General features: G+C 37.7%; 1 pseudogene; it reads left to right on the forward strand.

Moving 5' to 3' along the window:
• Window positions 1-2,868: 2,868 nt before the first annotated feature.
• The window catches only part of LOC131232332 (cyclin-D3-1-like), a 38,504-nt pseudogene continuing 16,803 nt past the window's right edge, over window positions 2,869-24,569 (forward strand).

Raw genomic sequence — 24,569 nt, forward strand, 5'->3', positions numbered from 1 at the left:
CTACATATCAAAATAACGTTCATCACAAGTATTCAAAACACCCATCTCTATGTCTCTAATATTTATAATATACCAATTATTGTGTTAAGTCCACCCATTTGGAACCTTATGAAATCATTTCTAAAACTATCAACTCAATAACCCATAAAATACTTTAAATCATCCTTAGCTTTAAATTTCTAAATAATAATGAATTTCCAAATGTAAATGAAGAAAATAACACTAGTTCTACTCCAATGTGCTATTAATTTAGTGCATTTAGCCCATCTTCTTCAAGATATGGCCACTGCCCCTATGAATCATCCACTGGTTCGATCTCCTGTCCTAGTACTTGAGTTACAGTTTTATCTTCAACAAAATCTGTACAATTTTTCCATCAATACAATGTTAGCTGGCCAGTCCCACTAAGTGAACCCATCATAGTTTGTGCATGTCATAATTAAAATAGGAAATGCATGAATGCATCAAGTAGGTTGGTCTGTCCACTAACTTGAGTTGGATATTCATCAGCCTGCACCTACCCCTTTGAGTAGACTTCCACCATCTTGGTAGGCTTCCATACATTGTGGGCATCTAGGGATGGTCCATTAGGTCTCTTGGTGCTATAAGCACTTACAGGTCTTCTAGGGTGTGCCCCTAGGAGTCAGCGTAGGAGCGTTATGCATGACATGAATGATATAATAATGACCAACGTATTGTATAAGCAATTTATCACAGACATTATTATGTCTCAACGCTAACATTTCAATCTTAGACAAATTCAGTAAAGCAACCAATACAAAGAAGAATAATGACAATTAAAGAACTATTTTAATCACAATGTAGAAGAAACATGTTGGGATCACTCACCTGTACTTGGATGATGTGAACTCCTAGATGTTACCCCAAATTCAATCAACTAATAATCTCCTAAATAAATGGCACAATCAAATCATATTTTTATTTAAGCAACTTGTATAATTAGTCCACTTTTGGTTTATCAAGTCCCAAACTGTGATTCTTAGGGAAAATATAACCACCTGACTTAAATTCCTTTCACTTTAGTCCTCAACATATGGTTTGTGGGCCTCACGCAGGCTGCCTAATCCTACTTTATCTAGGAACAAAAGATCCAAGATGATGGAATGGGGGGCCTCCAACAAGCGGTAGGTTAGGCCCACTTGGCCATCACTACCTAAGCGGGCTAGGCCATCAGTAGTGACGTTGGCTTCCCTTAGGGTGTGCGTAATTCAAACATCCAAGCTGCACATAAGGGATTCAATCCTCACCCTCCAGTACCACAAAGACCAAGAACCGGGAGATTTGATAGAGAGGTCTACCACAACCGAGCTAGAATCGCTGGCCGCCTCTACTCTAGAGTACCCAAAATGCAGAGATCCACCTTCCACATCTACAACTGCTTCAAATGACATGGTAGCAAGACAACATGGAACCATAATTGACAAACTTATCTAGCATCAAACGGCCTTGATGGTCCATGCTCCACCCCCACTTACTATTTCTGCACCCCAATGTTGTCCCTCCCCATCCCCATTGGGATTGAACTTAGCTCAAGTGTATTCAAAGACCACACTGAGAGAGTATGAGAAGCCACACCCATATATTACATAGAAGGAACCCCAGCATGACTTTACGATTAGGCCTCCCCGATAGACCCCATACGTTCACAATCTACACTCCTAATAGCCCCAAAGGATACAACATACAATAACAAGACAACCACCCATAAATATGTACATACAACAAACATCAACCGTGTGGGCTTAAACATCTAGCCTCCAATCTTCTACACAACTGCGCATCGGCCAAACAACAAACACACATGCACACGTGCAGGCTCACACTTACACATACATTCTCAAGAAAGGTGGGAGCACACCACTTGAACCTTTGCTGAAAACCCAAATTAACTTTATAGAAATTAGAGCAGGCAACAAAGAAAATATGGGTCACACCTATCATATGACCTCATAACAACCCACGCCTAAGGCTATTCAAAATAAGCAAGGAGATGTTGTTGATAGATGTTTTAAATCTGTCAATGGCAGTTCGATGACATCGAACCAGCTTCAATGTCATCAAAGCCAATTCGATGACATTGAAGTCGGTCGATGCCATTGAGTTTTTTCGAGTTTTTTAAAAACCTGGTCACTAGACTATTTTTGTCAATTATCTTTGTGTTCTCTTGTGTTTGCTTGGTGTTCTTGGATTGCTATCATAGATCCATATTTGTGTGATTCCACAGTACAAATTCCCAACAAGTAGTATCAAAGCTATCGTTGAGGCACGGATCTGAATCTGCAGGATTAGTAATAACGGGAAATACCAAGTTTGATATTAAGTACTCATGTAAAAATAATTTTGATGGAAGATTAAGATGATTAGTCTATTAACTAAGCAAGGTGAAGTTAAGGCTCTTAAGAAGCGGAAATTGAGCATGAAAGATGAAGAATGGGAGACTCTTGATAGTAATGCTTTAGCCTCCATCCGTTTGTGTCTCATGAATGAGGTTTTATATAATGTTTTGAGAGAGAAAACTGCGGCTAAGTTATGGGCAAAGTTAGAGAATATGTATGCAAAAAAATTCTCTGAAAATCAGCTATACTTGAAGCTACAGTAGTATAACTTCAAGATGGCAGACGGTAAAGATCTACAGGCCCACGTTAGCAACTTTAATAAATTGATTTGCAAATTACTAGATATGGAAGAAGTGATTAAAGATGAGGAACAAGCATGCATAATACTGAATTCTCTTCTGGCGTCGTATGAGTCATTCAAGGACCCGATGTGCACCACAAATAAAACCTTAAGTGTCGACACCGTTATCTCACCCTTCAAGGGAAGGCCATGAGAAAGCTAAAAGGCGACATGGGGACATCTTCCAATGCATTGTTTACGAGAGGTAGGAATTCTTAGCGAGGTATAGGATCTTCAAGACCTAGATCTAAATCCAAGGGCAAGGACAAAGGAAAACTAAAGTGTTGGAAATGTGGGATGATTGGACATATCTAATGAAGAGAGAAGGATTGTACCAATCCTAAAGCGAAGAAAGAAAACTTAGTGACTTCTTCCAAGGAGGCCAATGTTGTTACATCTGATGAAGAGACAAGTGGTAATGATGTACTGTCTATGTACATGGTCGAACACTTGCATGACAATCATGGAGATGAGTGGATCCTCGATACAGGAGCGTCATATCACATGACTCATCATCGGAGTTGGTTTGTCAGTTACAAGGAATGCGATGGTGGATAGGTCTTTATGGGCAATGACAATGCCTGTAATGTTGTGCCTATTGGTACTGTGAGTATCAAGATGTTTAATGGGATGAAACATACCTTGACTGTCAGGTATGTTCCTGATATGAAGAAAAGTCTGATTGCTCTCAGTGCACTCGAGGGTATAGGGTACAAGTTCATTGGTATTGATGGTGTCTAAGGCTGAAAGTCAAATGGTTGGGTCGGGTTGGTGCTTAACCCTAGTCCAACCCAAGGTTATAATATGTCAACCCTAACCCAACCCAACCTCGGGTTGGGAATTCTCAACCCAAGCCCAACCCAAGCGAGCTTGATCAGGTTAGTCAGGTTAGTCGGGTGGATATATGCTAATATTTCCATTATTACATTAGTTTATTATATTTCAATACACATCTTGTTTTTTGTATCTATAATTTTATTAATTATATATGTAGTTATTTATCGTAAAAAAAACTTCATTTTTCCTAAACAAACAAGCTAAAATATAGGACAACTACTCCTTTAAAAGTTGTGTTGTGTAGCACGCAATCTATTTGGGAGGGAAAATTCGGCATATCTTGTTAGCTTGAGTCATCGAAAATGATGTCGACCAATGAGACTCGACAGCACTGAAATTTTCTGTGCCTTTAACACAGACGATCCATGCTCAATTATAATTTATAAATAACTTATATATTGTTCGGTTTTGGATTGGGTCGGTCAACCTAAGACCTCAACCCGAGTTTGGCCCAAGTTTTATCGGGTTGGTATTTATACAACTCAAGCCTGAGATCGAACTCAATACATCTTGCCCAAGCCCAACCCAATGGCGGGTCGACCACAGGTCGGTCGGGTTAAACCCGCCCAACTTTCAGCCCTAATGGTGTCCTTAAAGTTTCAAAAGGGGTACACGCGATTATGAGAGCGCAAAGGTACGAAAACCTTTACAAGTTGATCGAGAGCAGTTCAACAAGTGGATCGGTAGCAGCTATTGCAGATTCAATGTCCTTACGTATGTGGCATGCTCATCTAGGCCAGATGAGCAAGCGGGGCATGAGGGTACTATCTGATCGTTGTTCGATTCCAGCTTTTAAAAATTCTGATTTACATATATGTGAGCATTATATATATGGTAAACAATCTAGATTATCTTTTAAAACTGAAAAACATGTATGTAAGAGAGTGCTTGATTATGTGCACTCTGACGTATGGGGGCCATCGCCAGAGGTTTTCATTGGAGGGTCATCATGGTTTGTTTCATTTATTGACGACTACTCTAGGAAAGTTTAGGTTTACTTCATGAAATGTAAATTTGAAGTTTTCACCATATTCAAACAATGGAAGGTAATGGTGGAAAAATAATCAGAGCGAAAAATAAAGGTTTTAAGGACTGACAATAGTAGAGAATTCACTTCCACTGAATTTAATGAATATTGTAAGGATGAAGGAATCATTATGCACAACACAATGCGCCACACACCCGAAAAAAATGGTGTGGCTGAGTGAATGAATCAAACTCTCATGGAAAGGGCCCGATGCATGTTATATAATCCTGCGTTGGGCAAGGACTTATGAATAGAAGCCATCAACACGACCTACTATTTGGTAAACCGGTCTCATTCTACGGTAATTAAATGTAAAATACTAGAGGAAGTATGGAGTGGTCATAAGCTGTACTACTCAGATTTGTGTATATTTGGTTATGAGGCTTACTCTCATGTACCGTCAGTTGAGAGAGATAACCTAAACCATTGAGCCAAAAAATATATTTTTGTTGACTATGGTGTTGGTGTGAAAGGTTACAGGTTACTTGACAAGGTCACACGCAAGGTCATCACTAGCCGTGACGTCAAATTCGATGAAAGTTTCATATTCCGCAAGAATGATTAGGAGGAGTAAAAAGAATCTAAAAGGTAAATCATATATATCCAGATTCACACAAATGATACTTAGGCATAAACAAATGTATAGACAGAGGTAGAAGAGCAGGTGGAGCAGCTACCTGTGAGAAGAAACCCACCGCACGATCACAGGTTATCAGCAAGATATAGGGACAACTATAATATTGTATATGCCCTCGTTATAGATGAGGTCTGTCTACTATTCAGGAGGCCCTCAGTAAGCCTGATGCAAAAAAGTGAAAGACAACTATAGACGATGAGATGACTCGTTGTATAAAAATCACACATGGGAGCTAATGGAGCTTCCAGTGGGCCGAAAAGCAATCATATGCAAGTGGTTATTCAAAAAAAAAAGGATAGATACAAAGTTAGATTGTTAGCGAAGGGTTATGCTCAAAGAGAAGGAATTGACTTCATAGAGATATTCGCGCCGGTGGTTAAGCAGCTGTCTATCAGATTTGTATTGGTGTTGGTTGCCCGATACGATCTCGAGCTGGAACAGATGAATATCAAGACTGCATTCCTATATGGGGAGTTGGAATAGCAGATCTACATTAAGTAACCAGAGGACTACGAAATTAAAGGGGCAGAAAAAAAGTTTATAGGTTAATGAGATCGTTGTACGGCCTGAAACAGTCGCTTAGGCAGTAGTATAAAAAATTTGATTATTTCATGTTGAGTCAGAAATTTACTTGGAGTGAATATGATCACTATGTCTTTTACAAGACACTGAGTGATGGTAGATTCATCATCCTAGTATTGTATGTTGATGATATGTTGATCGTCAGTCATTATATGTCTGAAATCAATGTATTGAAGACTCAGTTATCAGGGACATTCGAGATGAAAGATCTGGAGGATGCAAAGAGGGTTCTCAGCATAGATATTTATAAATACAGGAAGAGAAATAGGCTTTAGTTATCACAGGAAGAATATCTTGAAAATGTGCTGATCAAGTATAGGATAGACCAAGTAAACCTAGTGAGCGTTCCCCACGCAGCTTACTTCAAGCTTTCCTCAGAACAATGTCCTAAATCAAATGAGGAAATGCATGTTATGTCTCATGTGCATTATTTGAATGTAGTTGACAATTTAATGTATGTCATAGTTTGTACGAGACCATATATTTCACAAGCAGTTGGTGTTACGAGTAGATACATGTCAAACCCTGGCAAGCAACATTGGAAAGTAGTGAAATGGATACTTCAATATATTCAAGGTACAAAAAGACTATGTTTTAACTTTTGAGAAGATAAAAGAAAAATTAGTAGGATATATGGATTCAGATTACACAAGCAGTGTGGATTCTAGAAAGTCAACTTCAAGATACTTGTTTATACTAGCGGGTATAACAATTAGTTAGATGTCGAATCTTCAGTCTGTGGTGGCTCATTCCACAATAGAAGCGAATATATGACAGTGACAAAAATGTTTAAAGAAGATGTTTGGCTCAGAGGCATGATAAATCAGTTGGGACTTCAACAGAAGGTCGTGCCAGTTAACCGTGATAATGAGAGCACTATCAATTTGGCTAAAAAATTTGTTTATCACTTACGTACTAAACACATTGATGTTTGTCATCATTTTATCTGATAGGTGCTTTAGGAAGGAGGATAATACTGGAGAAGATTCACACCAGCGTGAATTCAACAGATATGCTCACCAAGGTCGTTCCTATAGAGAAATTCAAGTTCTGTGCAACTTCTCTGGACTTGTCGATGGCGTAAAAGAAGGACGGAGTATGCGCGAGAAGCGTTGATGAAGTTATGATGCAATACAAAGATAAGAGAAGAGGATAAGAAGCTACACATTTAAAGATTGAAGACATGGTGAAGATTATTGCTAACAGATGTCTTAAATTTGTCAATGGGGGTTCGATGACATCGAACAACTTCGATGTCATCGAAGTTAGTTTGATGACATCAAAGCCAGTCGATGCCATCAAGTTTTTTCAGATTTTTTTAGGCCCGGTCACTGAATTGTTTTTGTCATTTTTCGATGACATCGAAATTAGTTCGATGTCATCGAAGGTTTACGTGGATTCGTTTGCGGAAACGCATATTCTATTATTTTTGTTTCCTATTCCGGTTCTACTTATTTCTAAAGCTATATAAAAGGGTTGAATACGGAACTATGAGGTATTCTAAGGGAATTCTGAGTTTTTAAAAGGGTTCTAGGGTATCAAGAGGTAGAGAAAAGGTGAGGTTTGAGGATTGCTCAAGCTGGGTTAGCCCTCTATCTTTGTAATCTATACTTTCATAGTGAAATTTTCTGTCACTTTGTGCCGTGATTTTTTCCCGCAAGGGTTTTCCATATTTAAATCTGTGTTCTCTTGTGTTTGCTTGGTGCTCTTGGATTGCTATCGTAGATCCATATCTGTGTGATTCCGCAACACAAATCCCCCACAGAAGACAGAAAGAGAAATAAACAACACTACGTTAGCCCACATAAACACTAGACTAAATGTAAAACAATCCATATGGAAGCTAAGCACTATTTAGGGGAAAAGCAGAAGCGATGCCTTTCTTCCTTAGCATACCCATCCCAGCATTATCCAATGTCATCAAACCCCAAATTTCTTGTGAGAGCTCACCTCTACTTCTAAATAATCGATTAGAGCTTCCACTACTTCCTAGATAAGCAAGGCCATCCACCACCAAGTTCCCCTCGATGTGTGGGTCACTTAAGAGGTGAGCGACTCTGCCTTAAAAGGAAAATTTTCCTTGCTCGATACCAAATGAGCCAAGGAATTGGGATGAGAGGAGAAGATGGCATCAACAATAACCTAGAAGTCTAATTTAATGAGGATGTCATTTAAGCCAAACTCAAGAAAGATCTATATCTCATCTACATTGGCAGGGCCTTTACTATTGTATTTGAGACTAGTCCATAAGCATGATGGAAGGCAAAGAGGACTTTTCCTATATGATCATGACATACACCACCCATATCGCCTTCACCAAGAGTGCCGCAAGAAGATCCATTCATATTCAATTTAATCCAACTCAGATCTGACTTGGACCATTTAAATGCCTCCAATGCAAGCCAAATATAGACCTTTACCATCATCCGATGTTCACACCCCAAGTATAGGGTTGTGATGTTGTAATAATCTCGATAAGACCATGTCGAATCCACAGGGACTGAACCTTGTATGTAATATGAAAGTAACTTGAACTAGAACTAGGCGAAGATGAAATCTAAATCAGGAGCTTTTAAGAGAGTAATAGTAAACCATTTAGACTAAACTTGTTATATTTAAGGGTGGGAGACTAGGGTGCCAAGGATCCACTTGTAGCAATTAGGAAATTACCTTGCATAATTCAAGGACACAAGTGGAATCAGAGTCCTATCTTATCTAGTTGGTAAGAAGAGATTTGTCAGACCTCTGAACGTCTTATGGATCTAATCATCAATAAATAAGAATAGTGAAGATTTGGAAGTGATTCCGTCACCTAACCATGCCCAGGAGATGATGGCAAACAACAGCACTTTACCAATCTCATAGCCAATCATAAGAGAATTGTAAAAGTTAGGAAGGATTCCGTCACCCTACCATGCCCATTGGACGATGGTGAACAACGGGTCTTACTAATTTCATAATCTTAATAATGGAAAACATATTTAAAGCTATCGCATATCCATTGTAATTTAAGTCACAACAAACTATTAAAAACTAAAAGTATACTTTCATAATCAAACTAAAATCCATGAGAATCCATGAAACATGAATTAAAGCAAAGCAATCACGCTACAAGCCTCACTCTTAGCCCTAGCTAAGAGGCTTATCCAACCATAAGCCTGATTAACTGAAGTCTCTTAAAAATATCAATGGAAAGAAAGAAAAAGGGAAGACGAGAAAAACTCAAGGCCGTCCTCCTCTCTCTTATGCTCACATCCCATGTTGAAGGATGCCTCTACGGCTGCCCATTTCCACGTCTAAGATCCACACCGGATGATCTCTTTCATGTTCACTCTCTCTCTCTTTCTTATAGGCAGGGAAGTCGGCAGAGAGGCCTCACGCACAAGAGGCAGTGCATGGAGTGTATAAAAGCTTACGCAGCAAGAAACAGTCGCTCTCTATTTTTACATAAGGAGTTCTTGCGCTCGAACCATGTTCGGCGCAAATTGACCAACTGATTTTAAGATATGATCTGTTCGGCGTCCTTGGCGACGGTCGGTTGCTCCTTGGGAGAAGTTTGGATAGTCTAGATGGATGGTCCAATCATCTCCATGATCACAGACCGGCTGCAACATGCATTCTCTCCGAATCCTGCATAATTGATGCGTAAATTGGCTTACATCGATGCTTGGTGGGGCCCATTATTGACGTAGACGGAGGAATCCACGCCGTCCATTAAATGTGTGACGAAAAATCGATTGGGAAAGGTATTTTTGGACATCCTTTGATGCGGCTCATTGAATCTTTTCTTCCACCGTTCATCCTACATTTTTCAACGATCCACGTGCATATACATATATGGGGCCAAAATTCCACCTAGGAGAGGGTCACACCTACCCTATAGACACAATAGACGGTCCAGATCATCAAAATACATGATACGTGGGACCCACCATAAAAAAAATCGGACGACTGCGTGGAAGACGCTGTTGCATCTTGATTTTTTTGAGATTTCGTCGATCAGCGCAACGCTTACTGACTTGGATGGTCTCGATGGGTGGGGTTTCTTACACCTACTATGCACACGCGTCACATGTGTAGGTCCCATGGTGATGTATTCGAGTGATCCGCTCTGTCCAACTTGTTTTTCATATACTTTAAAGGGTTGAGACCAAAATGGAAGCATATCCAGATATCAGGCGGGCGTCAAATCAGGATTTAAGAGGCTAATATGTTCGTTGGGCTACTTCCATAAGGATCCAATGGATGAAATTTGACGTGTATGGTTAATTTATGGTCCTCACACCATATATGAAATGTTGAGCCAAACGGATGGTAGGAACCCTATGATCTTGCACTCTGGATAGTTTTCAGGCCCGTTTAATATAAGTGGCGTGATTTTCTCGGATCTCTAGCGTGTAAATTCTTCGATCTCGGTCCTCTAGGGTCTATCTCTTGCCTTGCTGACTTCAGAGTGTTAAATCCATACTTTTAGTACCCTTTTTCAGTCTAAGCTCTTAATTTCACCTTGCAGCACAAATACGATTAAAATAGGGTGTTAAACAGTACCATGTTCGTAAAATTAGATAATAACCGGGGTCTAATATGCAATATTTGACCCTCCACATAACCCCCAACTAGCATTTTGCTAGTCCCGAACAAAGTATGCAAAAAAACAAGTTGAGAATTACAGGACAATTTTTATAAACTCGAGTGATTTTTGAAAAACAATCCAGATACTAGAATTCTAAGATTCAGGAATGTTGGGCATTACTTTCCCCTGGACTCAAGTGCATGGTAAACTTCATAATCAGGTTCAAAGTATTAATCCATCAATTAGAAAATAAAATTCTAAACATTGAGTTCTATGGGTGTATAGTATAATTTCAGCTTATCATCATTAAGAGATCTAATCATTAATTTCATGATAACATTGATAATCAAAAAGGGTATTCATAACAACCAAAACCTAAACCAAAACTTGCCATATAGTTCTTCTTTTTCATTCTTCCAGCTTTTGATTTTTCCATCGATGACTTTCACGCTATGTTAACCTTTTAAAGGTAAAGCCAATGAGGGAAATTGAATCTTCACATATAGGGAGCAAACCCATGGTGAAAACCAATCCTTTCTGATGACAACTGTTTTTTTAACTGAGTATTTATCCTTTTTTTTTCAATTCTTCTTTTTCTTTTTCTTTTTTTTTTTGCTATTAATCATAACGAGCAAATTTTCTAGGCTGGTTCCTTTCATGCTTAGTGATTACCAAGTTAATCCTTCAATATCGAACAAAAACCTTAATGTGTAAGCGAGATGTGACATGTGAAATCATGACTCAATCATTGTTTACAACTTTTAATCATGGAATAATAACTCAAACTTAACTGTAAAATCTAATAGATGGCTGAATCCAAGAGTCATAAATTACCAACATTACGTATCTTATATGTCTAAATCAAATATGCCTGTCAAAATCACTTCGAATTCATAAGAATTTTCAGAAAAAATTTAAAAATTTTCACACTTTTTGCTGAAGACTGAGAAAACACTGATTAGGTAACTTAATCTCTCATCCCTAACTTAAAATCTACATTATCCTCAATATAAATGATATAAGCATGCAAAGCACGTGGGACAACGAAATTGAAGGAGAAGTGGTGGAAGGATAGTACCTAATGAAGGAGGATAGTACCTAATGAAGGAGTTAAGCGGCTTTTTACTAAAGAGAGTTCAGCGTGATGGTGGTTTGGCACAAGACTCAATTCAACAAAAGCAAACTATCCTAAAACAACTGGCAAACTATCCTAATGGCATAAAGCCGACTATCCTAAAACGGCATCAAGCAAACTATCCTGGTCCTATGAAAGCAGGGGAAAAACTACTCAGTCATGTTGCAAGGTTCCTCTTCCTGCCAATATCTTGATAAATTTCTCAGTATGTTTCTCAAAAAGATCATCCAAAAGCCCCTTTTACAATAGGCTTGGATGCCTTGGAGCATGACTTTCCACAGAAATTTATGTACCTCATCAAAAAATTATCGTTGAATCGCTTGAGGTATCCAGACGATATATGATTCACCTTTGATAGAAAAAGTGTCAAAGTTAGTATCCCATGATGAATCAGATACTACAAGTAAATAGAATTCAGAAAAATTTTCAGAAAGTGATGTAGTCTCAATACAGTCTGAAATTTCAGACTCCAGTTCAATTTCCAGCTCCTCCTCCCTTAATGGTAAACATTCATGATCTGGGAAAGGAGGGGTTTCAGAATTAGGGTTCTCTCAGTCCATGACAACTACCGAGATATTACCTTGTGAGGCATCCACTTTTTTTTAATCGTAGGTTCGTTTGAATCTACAAAGTATGCTAACCAATCATTTAAAGAGTTGAAAAATTTAGCTGAGAGTGACTCGTTTTCTACGTTGAAGCTTGTAATGATTTGCCCACAGATTTCATCTTTTCTAGAAGTGGATGGACGTATGCTCTATTGCTTTTGTCCTACATAGAAAGATTAAAAATCAACAGGGGAAGCATTGATGTGAACACTCTGTTCATTGAAACTACTCAGTAGAGGCATTGAATCATCAAGAGTGTACAACTTAGATGGTGGCCTCAACTGAGTGGTTTCAAATTCTAGAGTCGTATCGAGCAACTCATCCTTCTCTTGAATCATATCATCATTTAAATCAGGAGAGTGGTTCAAATATGTCTCACAAGAGTTAGAAGAGTCGGTTATAAGTGGCTCATCCTCTACATTTAACTCAGGCATGTCAGATGGGTAGAGTAAATCATTATGATCAACCACTTCCGGTACCTCTTGATCATTGACCTGGATCAAACTTGAGATTGATTCCAGAGGAATTTGGGCTGCACATTCATAATCATCATCCCAATACTCATTATCTTCCAATTCAGTGCATTATACACTTGGGATGGGATCACATTCCTTACATTTTATTTTCAGATTGGGTTGAGGTTCAAATAAACTAACCTCTTCCTCATCATTAAAATCAGGTGTGTCATATGAGTGAAGTATGTCAATATCATTGTATTTGAAAGATACCCACATCTCTTGATCATTCCTTTAAACCGTCATCGAGATCGACTCATCAGGGAATTGAACCATATGCCCATTAACACAATCCAACTCTTCATTCCAAATTCTAGAGTTTTCCAAAGGCGACCTAGGGTCACTTTCCTCACATTGTATTTCTGGATTGGGTTAAAGCTGGTATGAACTAGCCTCTTCCTCCTCATTAAGATGCGACTGACGCTCTCAAATGGTAGTTTCAATCACCTCTAATGATTTTGTCATATCTGCGGTTGTTTGTGTGATATATTCGTTGAATTGTTCTTGAGCACCTATGTATTTTTGAATTGACTTATCTAGGATTATTTCTGGTTGAGTCTCATAAATAGAGAATCCAAGGGAGTAGTCATTAAAATCAATTGGTGATTCATCTCTCCAATGTTAATGTTTCCACTGGTTATAGTCACACGGGTCATATATAGGTCGGGAGTTTATACGCACCATCATTCCAATAATCACGTACTATTTTTTTAACTCGTGGAGTGCAATTATTCTCCTGCAGATAATCACTGAAGGACTTTTTAATCGGTGGAGCATCATATTTCGATTGATTGAAATAATTTTCAGAAAATATTTGAGGCATAGGCTGTTTTCCATCATAAGCATTATACATCCTTTCTCAAGATTTCTTAGCTATCTCAACATACACATGTTCTCACTCTTTCATGGTGAAGTCTTAACTCTAAATCTAATCCTAAAAGAAAATAAAAGAAAAAAAATCTTATAGAAATAAGAGATCTAGGTAGAGGAGAAGTTAGAAAGAAGTTACCAAATTGGAGGTTCCTAAGTTAAAAACCTGCAAAACAAAACAAAACAAATCAATTTCTAAAATAGAAAGTTTAAAAATAGAAAGATCCTAAAAAAATAAATAAATAAATAAAAAGAAAACTAGTTTCTAAAAAGGGAAAATTTTCTATAACTAGAAAATAGAAAATTTCTAAAAAAAGATTTTAAACCTAGAATTAAAATTAGAAAAATAAAACCTAGGTCAAATCACACCCCAAGTATATGATTGTGATGTAGTAATAATCTCAGTAAGACCGACGTCGAATCCACAGGGATTGAACCTTGTACGTAATCTGAAAGTAACTTGAAATAAAACTAGACGAAGATGAAATCTAAATAAGAGGCTTTTAAGAGAGTAATCGTGAACTATTTGGACTAAACTTGTAATATTTAAATGTGGGAGACTAGGGTGCCAAGGATCCACTTGTAACAATTGAGAAGCTTCCTTGCATAAATCAAGGACATAAGTTGGACGGTTAATTTATGGTCCTCAGCCCATATATGAAGTGTCAAGTTGAACAGATGGTGGGAACCTTGTGATCTTGCACTCTTGATGGTGTTCAGGCCTGTTTAACGTGAGTAACGTGATTTTCTCAAATCTCTGGCGTGTAAATTCTTTGATCTCGATCCCCTGGGGTCCATTCCTTTCCCTGGTGACTTTAGAGCATTAAATCCATGCTTTTAGTACCATTTTTCAGTTCAGGCTCTTAATTTCACCTTGCAGCATAAACATAATTAAAATAGGGCGTTAAATGGTACCATGTTCGTAAAATTAGGTAATAACTAGGATCTAATATGCAATATTTGACCCTCAACATCCGACAAACATTGATCCATCTCTATAAGCCACCTAAACACCTTGGTAATAATCTCAGCCATCGACACTATCCTAGCATCAAATTTTTGGTCATTTCTCCCCAACTAGATTTCTGAATTGATAAAGCATGGAATCATGCCCCTTAAAAACAAAAATATTGATGATGTTTTAGTTGAACCAGACCACTAACTAATTCTTTAGATAATGGATTTATAGGACACCAGGTGTATGCCTAACAACTTGCTAAAGTGAGTCCATACCTAGTGTGCTATAAGACTATAACAAAATAGATGATCGATGTCCTCCACTGCAGAGACAGAGAGTGACACAACAACGCCAATAATAGAAGGGTCTTAAGGTGAAGAATGTCCTTGTTTTGACAATTAACACTTAGATGAAAGAAAGGTCTAAGTAGCCATTTGCCTAGTTTCAAAAAAGTAATAACATTGGGAATAGGACTGTGGGCCCACCTCGTCTTCAATTTGTCTATTCCTAGCTACTATGCTGGCCCAGAGGCTAGCTGGACAAGAGACATAAAACTACCTAAAGGAGAATGTTGGGTGAGCTGAAGATCCTGTCCACCTCATAGAGAATTTTGACTAATTAGCCGACAATGGAAGAAGAAAGGAAGGACAATAGCCTCCCTTGTAGAGCTAGATCCACCCCCCGCACAACACTTGATGCATGCATCTCGTTGGGAACCACGTCACCTGACTAAGGCTGCCAGGCCATTAGAGGGCCTAGCCGAGGACCATCAATATCAACATCATCTTTGATCCTCTAGGACCAACTCTGTATCAAGATGGGTTAATTTCTAGAAATAAACCCAAGTTCGAACCCATTTCCATCAACTGAAGAGGGAGGCCTCGTATCTTTTGGGTCCCTGACACTGACGGGATGTTGGGAGTCCCTAAAAAGAGCCATGTACTACAAGGATTCGCTCTGCCTTTCCAGCACAACTAGCAGAACATTCTTGAAGCATGTTTGCTAAAATTATAACCATCTTACAGATCTTAAGTGATGAATAGAGATTTTTTTTTTTTTTTTTTGCGTGGGGGGGCACAAATAACTATCGATCATCACTTGATAACTAGGTGATGGGTAAATTAAACCTTACAATGTAGAATGAAAATGAATTGATCAATCAACGTAACCATATGTGATGGTTAAACTAAACTCATACCATATGATGAACAGAAATTAATGAATCATATTCATTTTAGGTAAATTAGACTGTCAGGATGCTTTCATATCATTGTAGTACTATATTATTTTAGATAAATAACTATCGATCATCACTTGATAACTAGGTGACGAGCAAATTAAACCTTACAATGTAGAATGAAAATGAATTGATCAATCAACGTAACCATATGTGATAGATAAACTAAACTCATACCATATGATGAACAGAAATTAATGAATCATATTCATTTTAGATAAATTAGACTGTCAGGATGCTTTCATATCATTGTAGTACTATATTATTTAGATAAATTAGATGGAGTATATCATGGTAATGTGGTGAAGCAAAGTACATAATTGAGTTAATAAATCATGTATCATGACATCAAATGTATTTAAAAAATTGAATAAAATGAGCTAAATCAAACGAGTTTGCATAACAGCCATGGATGATGGAAAAAGATCCTCGTAATGTGGGATAAAAAGAAAAGGTTCTGTTGAATAGGAAAAAGTTATCTTTCATTTAGGGCGTGTTTGATTTTCCAGTGAACTAGTAAATGCCAGGTAAAAGAATAATAATTATTTCCCTTGTACTTACAACATACTTGATTTGACTACTTACTTTTTTACACGGAAATCAAAACATTACAAAATATATATGGGTCCCACTGTGATGCATTTCGCTTATCCACACCGTTCATCCATTATGCCATTTGAATTTATAGTAGGAGCAAAAAAATGAGGTGTATCCAAAACTCAAGTGGACCACACCATACGAAAAAGTGAATCGAATACTTACCGTTAAAAACTTTGTGAGGCCACTATTTCTTTTGGTGTGGGCCACCTGAGTGTTGTATCTGCTTCATTTTTTGTCTCATACTTCAAAATATTGTAGTAAAATAGATGGACAAAATAGATATACCATAAACATTACCGTACGATTCAAAAATTAAAATTATCTCTTTTGAACTAGTTTCAATGGTACAAATACATATGAATTTTCAAACTAAGGTAAACCATAATAATTACCTATTTCTAGTGTATTTACACTTGCTTTGAAAAAACAAACAGGCCCTTAGTAATACACAATTGTTTTACATTGTTACCATCCATATAAATTAATAGATATGTTGAACCACTTATTAGTGAGAGATATTACTGACCATGTGTGAAAATAGTATAATACTTGGTTATGCAAGGTATGATGTCCAAGTGGAAGATGAAAACGCACGTCAGTTTGTGACACTTATGGCTATATGACGTTATCCCAAAACATAAAAAGTAAAAGTCTCGCTCTCCCCATGATTGCAGGAACAGGTCAATCTAGACTAATTTTACTGGTAACGGTTTTAATTTATACATCTGTTTAAAGAAGATAGTATATCATGAAATTACATACAATTACGTCCAGAGAGATTAATAAAAATAAAAATAAAAAATAAAATAAAGAGAAAGGTAGAGATCTAAACTACTAAGAAAGGAGTAGAACAATCTGCTAGTGGCGATTTGTAGCCAAATGACATCTCTTCAACATCGAGCTCTTCATGCAGCATTGTCCTCCAACCCGTGCTATGTCAAACAATTCTTGGATCTACATCACCACTGTTATGTCCATGGGTTAAGGGACTAAATATTACGGGTAGAAATGAGGGTTATGTTAATTAGTTACCTTAACTGAGATATAAAAAATATCTTTTCTAAAAATTTCTAATAACCTAACCATAGTTAGTTTTGCTAGAAAAATTAATAGCACATTGGTTTCCGGCTAATTATGAAAATTGCGAGGTGTTATTTGGGAATAGTCAAAATGATGGGGCATATATAGTTGGTGTATAGCAATGAGGAGAGTATCTATATGTAAAAAATCTCATTTATATAAATAATCTTGATCATCCATTTCATATGCTACTGATTGGATGGTTAATCCAATTGGTTATTTTACATTGTAGCTGATGAAATGCATGTGGGCCTTAATAAAACTTAGATGATCTATTGTTAGAGATTCCCCCATAAACTTTGAAAACTACAAATTACAACAGTGAGCATTATTTTTTTCTGACTCTCTTCTCCAAACCAAGTTTTTGTGTGTGTGTGTGTGTGTGTGGGGGTGTGTGGATGTGCTTGGCTCAATTGACTAAAGGGCTATTATTCCTCAATAGAGTGCGGCTGGGAAATCTGAGGGCCGTTTGATTGCTTTCGCTTTAAGTCGTTTTTTGTGTATATGTCTCACGGTAGGCAGGCGTTTCCCTTTTCTGTTGTGGGGCCTGCCTGAAATTTTTTTCCCCTCTTGTAAAGGTTTCAGCTGAGCAATATAAAACATGACGTGTTGATTAAAAAAAAATAAAGTTTAACTCTTGAAATCCATGATTAATCCACAGTTAAAATAAGAAAGCTAATTAAATAATTAAACTGTTTGAAAAGCTGTCCAGCTAGAAATATCTTCTCGTGGGTCCCATGAAAATGGCCTATCTTTTCAAAAATTCCACCACGATTAACCATTCAAATGTTACCCACCTGTCCGGATCTGATATCGTGTCCCAGCTGGCCCCCATCTCCAACACCTTCAGGGGTGCCTGCCCGAAGTTGTAATTTTACCCTCACGAAATTAAAAAATATCAAAAAAAAAAAACACACACACACCTTCAGGTGGCGCCCGGATGGCCCACATGCTTTTGATGTTTGGAGGATACAGATGACACGTCTAACCTGCAATGTCAGAGGTTGATGTCCAGATTGGGTATACGTACGTCCAAGATGGTCACAATGCCCCACAATGAACATGTTTTGTTGTAGGACCCACATGTGGAAACCGTCCTTGAACCCGATCGAGCTGTGGTCCTAAAGAATTTTGGCCCATTAATTAATCATATGATTTCTTTCTAGATATTATGTTGTAAAAATACTTTGTGGTCTTATGCCAGTTGCATGGCATAAGGTGATGATCATAACTAATTACCGACCTCAATTAGTTGGGACAAGGCTTAGATGATGATGATGATGAAGTGAGCTGCCTCTGTCTTCAAGAAATTCAAGGTGGGCGGTTCGATCATCAGCCAAGATCCATTTGGATAGGCTATGTTCAACACATCTACCTAGCTAGTTAGTAGTTTTATTGTGTCTTCTTTGTCAAATCAATGGATAAAGATGGATGGATAAGCATAAGAGATCTTCTAAAATATAGAAGGTCGGCACACGTGAGGATTAAGGATTTTTAGGGCCTGTTTGGTCCTCGGGATTTAATGGTACTAGATGCTATTGAATTGTAAATATCATGGTTTAAGCCTCACATGCCGTTTGTTTTCTCTATCGGCTATCCGCTTCATAAGCTTTAGAAACCGAGCCTGTATCATCGCCTCTGGTAAAAGGGATTTGATGAATCCCGGCCCTACTGTATGCGTATCCGAAGAACAAGTGTGTTGACATGAGCAGTTCTGTGGTCCCACCATAATTGTATGGGCTATATTCACACCATCCATCCATTTCTCGAGATCATTAGTGGTGCTAGGTGTGTAAATGGGATTGGACCCCCCAAAGTTGGCCAAAGGGCTAGGCTCGGGCCTGAAATTTAGGCCCGGTTTTCAGCTGGGCCAAACCAAGGCCACGGACTAATGGCGCAGTTGGCTGGCTTGATTCAATAATCGAGTAGGTCACAGTTGAATAAAAGGATGAGTGATTTGATGAGAGTCCCATTCAACTTTCATGTATGGCAATTTTATGAGGTGATGTTTCTATCATCTAGACCTTTATATAATGGGACTCATCATGGATGGAGGGATATTGCGAAAAATATTCTTAAATTTAGATTATTTCAAACTTTTGATCATCTCACGCTTTTCTATACGGGTCCAGCCCCAGCTGAGCCTGGCCTTATTCACTTATGCTACTCGGAGCTCCCTCGGCCTTCTTTTTTTATGCAATAAAATTCATAAATTGCCTCCTTCCCCACGTAGAAATGAAACGGGAATTTCTCATATAGGAATCATTCAATGCATTGGCAAAGCATGAGATCCATAGGTGCACATTCGACCATTATAGACTTGGGAAATATAGGCACAAAGATCTACACCGTCAAATAGCGGGAACCACATGCAATTAGATGGTTATAACCCCAAAACTCGATTTACTATATATATATATATAACCTGTGCACTTGTTTGTTCACTTTAGACTGTGGACCCTTTTTTTTTTTTTAATTAATTTTTTTTTACATAACCTCCAAGGGGTGGGTGGGGAGGACAAGAGGGCTCAAAGCTTGGTCAATCCTTAATGGAGATATGTCTCTATCAGCTCAATTAACCACCTAGAGACAAGACCGTTCACGCGTTTTATTTCAACAGTCCAGTGGATTTTCTACCACTTTTAAGTTCAGTAAGCTTTCAAGGGACCCAGATTGCGTGGACACATTTCATCTAGTACTAATGAAAATGCACGCATGTGCGTGTTAGGTATGGAACCATAGTTAAAATGCAAAATCATCACTTTATGTAAGGGAATATACCACTTTAAGTTCAGTAAGTTTTCAAAGGACCCAAATTGTGTGGACGCATTTCATCTGGTACTAATGAAAATGCACCATGCGTGTGTTAACCATAGTTAAAATGCAAAATGTCACTTTATGTAAGGGAATATTTATTTTTTGGGGCCCTATACTTAACATTATGAGAATATTTAGTTTTTGGGAGGCCCTGCGCCCAACATGCATCCCATCCGGCCAAGTGTACGTGGCAGGGTTTATGTTAGCATCTGTTGGATGTAATCTGCAATCGATTTTCAGGTTCTGTCATCTAAAGTGGAGCCCACGATTCGAGCAGTGACACATATTCCGAGTCTGTACAATGCCTCTACGCATGAATAATCACATTTTGCCGAAGCATGAAAGTTTAATTTGGTCTTTTTAAATAGAAGGATTATATGTTGCCTGGTGGCCTACTTCTTTCCAATATGTGAGAATTTTTTAGGTGTGGCCCATCTACAACAGACCAGTAGTCATTGGGCCCCACTTGTCAGGCTTCAGACCACCGTATACTTGGTGGGAGATAATTTCCGGAATCTCCATTCGTCCGATCTTGTTAGTTAGTAGAGAACGGATCATGTACAAACATAAGCACCGTTACTTATGGTGTAGCCACATCTTCCCCACTGACATGCCACAAATGTAGGACGTCCGAACCATGGAAATGGTTGGCCCTATATACCTAGGAGGAAAATTATGTAGGTCCAATCATCAGGTGGGGCACCGTTGTAATCAATGGAAAACCGATTGTCTGACTCAACAAAGTGGCATGGCCCACATGATGAATGGAGCTTCCTAATTTTTCTGTAAGGTGATCTTCATTGTGGGGGACTGTCATTTTCAAGGTACCGTTTTTCATAGAATGAATGCTCTACATAAGGATATGTTGGAAGGGAATGATACGGCTTGACAAAAAGTTATTGTAGTTCTTAATGCAGGTGATCAATTCTCTTTTAAAAGAGCTGCCCCAGGGTATATAACTGGCCCCCTACGTACCGGCCTGCTTACTTTTGCAGACTAAGAGTCATTTTGGTGGAACTTTCATGAGATCTACTCTTCAAGTATGCTGCATCAATTTAACCATTGAAATTAAACCCATGATCATCCAAGATTCAGATAAGCCACGACACAGGAAAGAGATGGGATGGAAAATTCACCATTAATTTTGTATAGGACCTACTGTGGAGTTTATATGCCATCTAATCCACTCATTTGATGTATCTCATCTAGATGAAACAATAACCCAAAAATCACAATTTTCTAAAATTCAGGTGAGCCGTACCACTTGAATTTAAAGGCATTATGTATAATTTTTTGAGTGGCCCACCTAATTGATGAATCATCCTGAATTTTGGCATTAAGGTCCAATAAGGGGTTCTCTATGTGATGGACGGTATGGATTTCCTTCACATTAGGTCGTTTCTCCCATGCATTTATGAAAGTAACCACGGTGGTGCCACCCCAAGGTCCTCCAGAGCTTGTATTGGAATCCAAATCAAGGTAATTCTAAATCCTATGCCACTGAAAATAAAAAGTAGGAATGCATTAAAATTCTATAGTATATTAACATAATTTGAATTTGATTATTAAATTAATTTTAATATCTAAATTAGTTTACATGTGTGATATTTAATAGATTAATGATTGTGAGTCCCATTAAAATATATACTTTGAAAAAAAATAAAAGAAATTCCAAGCCTCAATTGAGTTATAAGCATAAGTTCTCAAATGAACAACTCGCCAACATATTTTAACTATTGATTCACATGGCCAATGTTTATCCTGTTTGAATAATTCTAGTGATGTAATTATAGTGATACAGTTGATATTTTGATTATTTTGGGGTATTATCAGGGTGCTATATATGTGCACAATGAATTACTAACCTAGTGACACCTTTGTTATGCATGCACTCTTCTATCTTTAAAAATGAGTTACAAAGGATATTTGATTTCAAATCACATCAAGATAGATTTCAAAATATAATAAAACCGTGTATTTCAAATCCCTCCAATTCTATATACCTTTGAATCCATGTTGCCAAAAGATTATTGGATTTCGGACACACCTAAATCCACATTGCCAAATGACCCCCAAGTGTTTTTCCTGTTAAAACCAGGCATAGGGAGTTGCAATAAAATTATGTTCTAAATGGGGAGGAATCATTAAAATTTTATTTTATGATAGCCAAGTAGTAGTTATGCCATTTTGCAAGGATGTTACAGGAGAAATGATCAAGTGGACTGAGTTCACCGAGATCTTACCATTAGTTGTTTTTACTCTCTGTCACCCACATCACCTACTCGACCATCTATTAAGTTCCTTCTGCTCTTCTTCCACTACTGTACAAGAATTGCAATAAATAGGTGGCCCCAAAGCTAAGTAGCGAGATAACCGAGCAGATGCCTGGATAAAATGGAAGATCACGACTTTTCTTTGTAACAAACCAAATGTAACTTTGTTAGATGGAAGATCACATTTTCTTCTCAAAGATAATTCTTAAATCTAGGAGGGAAAAATCTCAGAGAAAAGAAAAATAAGAAAGAAAAATATAAAATGATATTGTTGATGAAAATGCTCTTTACAATGTGCTTCATAGCTTTACATTAGCAAAAGAAGCCCTAAACTTTAAATGCAACTTAAATTCAGAAATTTTCTTTAAATAATAAAAATTACGAAAAATAGTGAAAATTGCCTAAACTTATTCAAACTTATAAGAAACTCTTAAATGACCAAAACAAGGACCCTAGACCCACAATTGGAGTCTTAAAACCCTAAAATTATTTTTTTTAAATTAAAATAAAACTTGCTAAAAATAAGAAGTTCCAATTTCATACAAAAGTTTAACTTAATAAATGGCCTTTTCACAAAATTACTCATGGGCAATTGCCTTTGGCAGTTATTATTATCCTATAAAGCTCATTTGAAAACTTTCTAATAATATATTATAAGAAAAATATCGGAAAACAAAGTGAGAAGTTATGTACGTTGGAACCCATAGTGCACGCTAGGTCCTTTTTTGTTGGATTGAACTATTTCACCTTCATTTGGATCCAGACTGTCCATGAAATCATCTGTCACCTTTTTCTACATCACAAAACATGTCTAAAATGTACCATCTTTTCCTTCCAATTTTGAATGCCAGTATTCTGGATAATCAGATCCGTATGATTATTCAAAGGTGTCTTAGGAAGAGTTAATTGTGCCTAATGGACGATCTAGATAAGATATCGATGAGTATAAATGTCACTGGGTGGATGAGAAGGTTTCCATACATTTAGCCCGCTTGATCACTTCTCATCGCAAAAAACCCTACTCATAATGAAAAGGTATGGTCTCCAACTTGTTAGTAGAGCTGGTAGAAAAAGTGCAGTGTGTATGAATAGAGTGATATAGGGTTTGATGTTAGTCTGTCTTACCTTATAAACCTCACTGCTATCAAAATAATTAACAACAACAACAACAATAATGATAATAAAGAAAATAAAAAGAGAGAAAGCTGTCCTTAAAATTGCAGTTTGCATTATCCAACTTGAAAGTAAAAAAAATTGCAATGTGGAGCCCAAACATCAGTCAGTCGTTAAGGAAGTTATAACTTGGTTATTTATTCTTCATTCGACTAATGATTATGATTGAATTCAATAGCGCATCCAAAAGCACCTATTCAGAAATTGATCAACCAAGCAAATCCGAGTAATAATTTTTACTTAGTTAAGCAATGCATTTATTAAACTAGAAATAAACACGTACAAGCGCTATCAAGCTTTTGGAACCTAAGTCCGCATGCGTTGGCCCTACCTGATGTTGTCGGTGGTGGCACTCTTGTCCGAAGCTATGTGTAATTTTCCAAAGAATATTCTCAGGAAGCCGTCGAGTTTGACTAATCACCTATGGAAAGCCAAGAACTATTCTCGACCACAAGCCTAGAAATGCCGAGTCTCCTAATGTGGGTGACCTTTTCTTTGGACCACCACAAATTGCAAAAAGTCATTTTCATTTTCGGACACTTAAATTTTTGAAAAACGCACTATAAAAGCATGCACCTTTCTTGGACTGGATCATTGCATTGTAATCAATGCTAATGACTTTTAGACACAATCTAATGCAATGCCATGGCCCATAATCAATGTTACATTAGTTATGAAATGACCGCTGGCTAGAGTTGGGCATGTCTGACCCGATCCGACCTGTTTCAAATCGAACCGACGGCCTGGATCGAGCCTGGTCGAGTTTGTCCATTCAGATCTGATTGTTTTTCGGGTCGGGTTCGGATAGTTGTTTATCCAGACAGATTCGATCCGAAAACCCGAACCAAAAGGATTCGGACCGATCCAACCCGACCCGAACCAGAGCGGGTAGTTGGGTAATATAAATACTATTTTTACCCTAACCCCTAACCCACTCAAATCGTTTTTACTTT

This window comes from Magnolia sinica, chromosome 18 (assembly GCF_029962835.1).
Source record: "Magnolia sinica isolate HGM2019 chromosome 18, MsV1, whole genome shotgun sequence".
Taxonomy (NCBI): domain Eukaryota; kingdom Viridiplantae; phylum Streptophyta; class Magnoliopsida; order Magnoliales; family Magnoliaceae; genus Magnolia; species Magnolia sinica.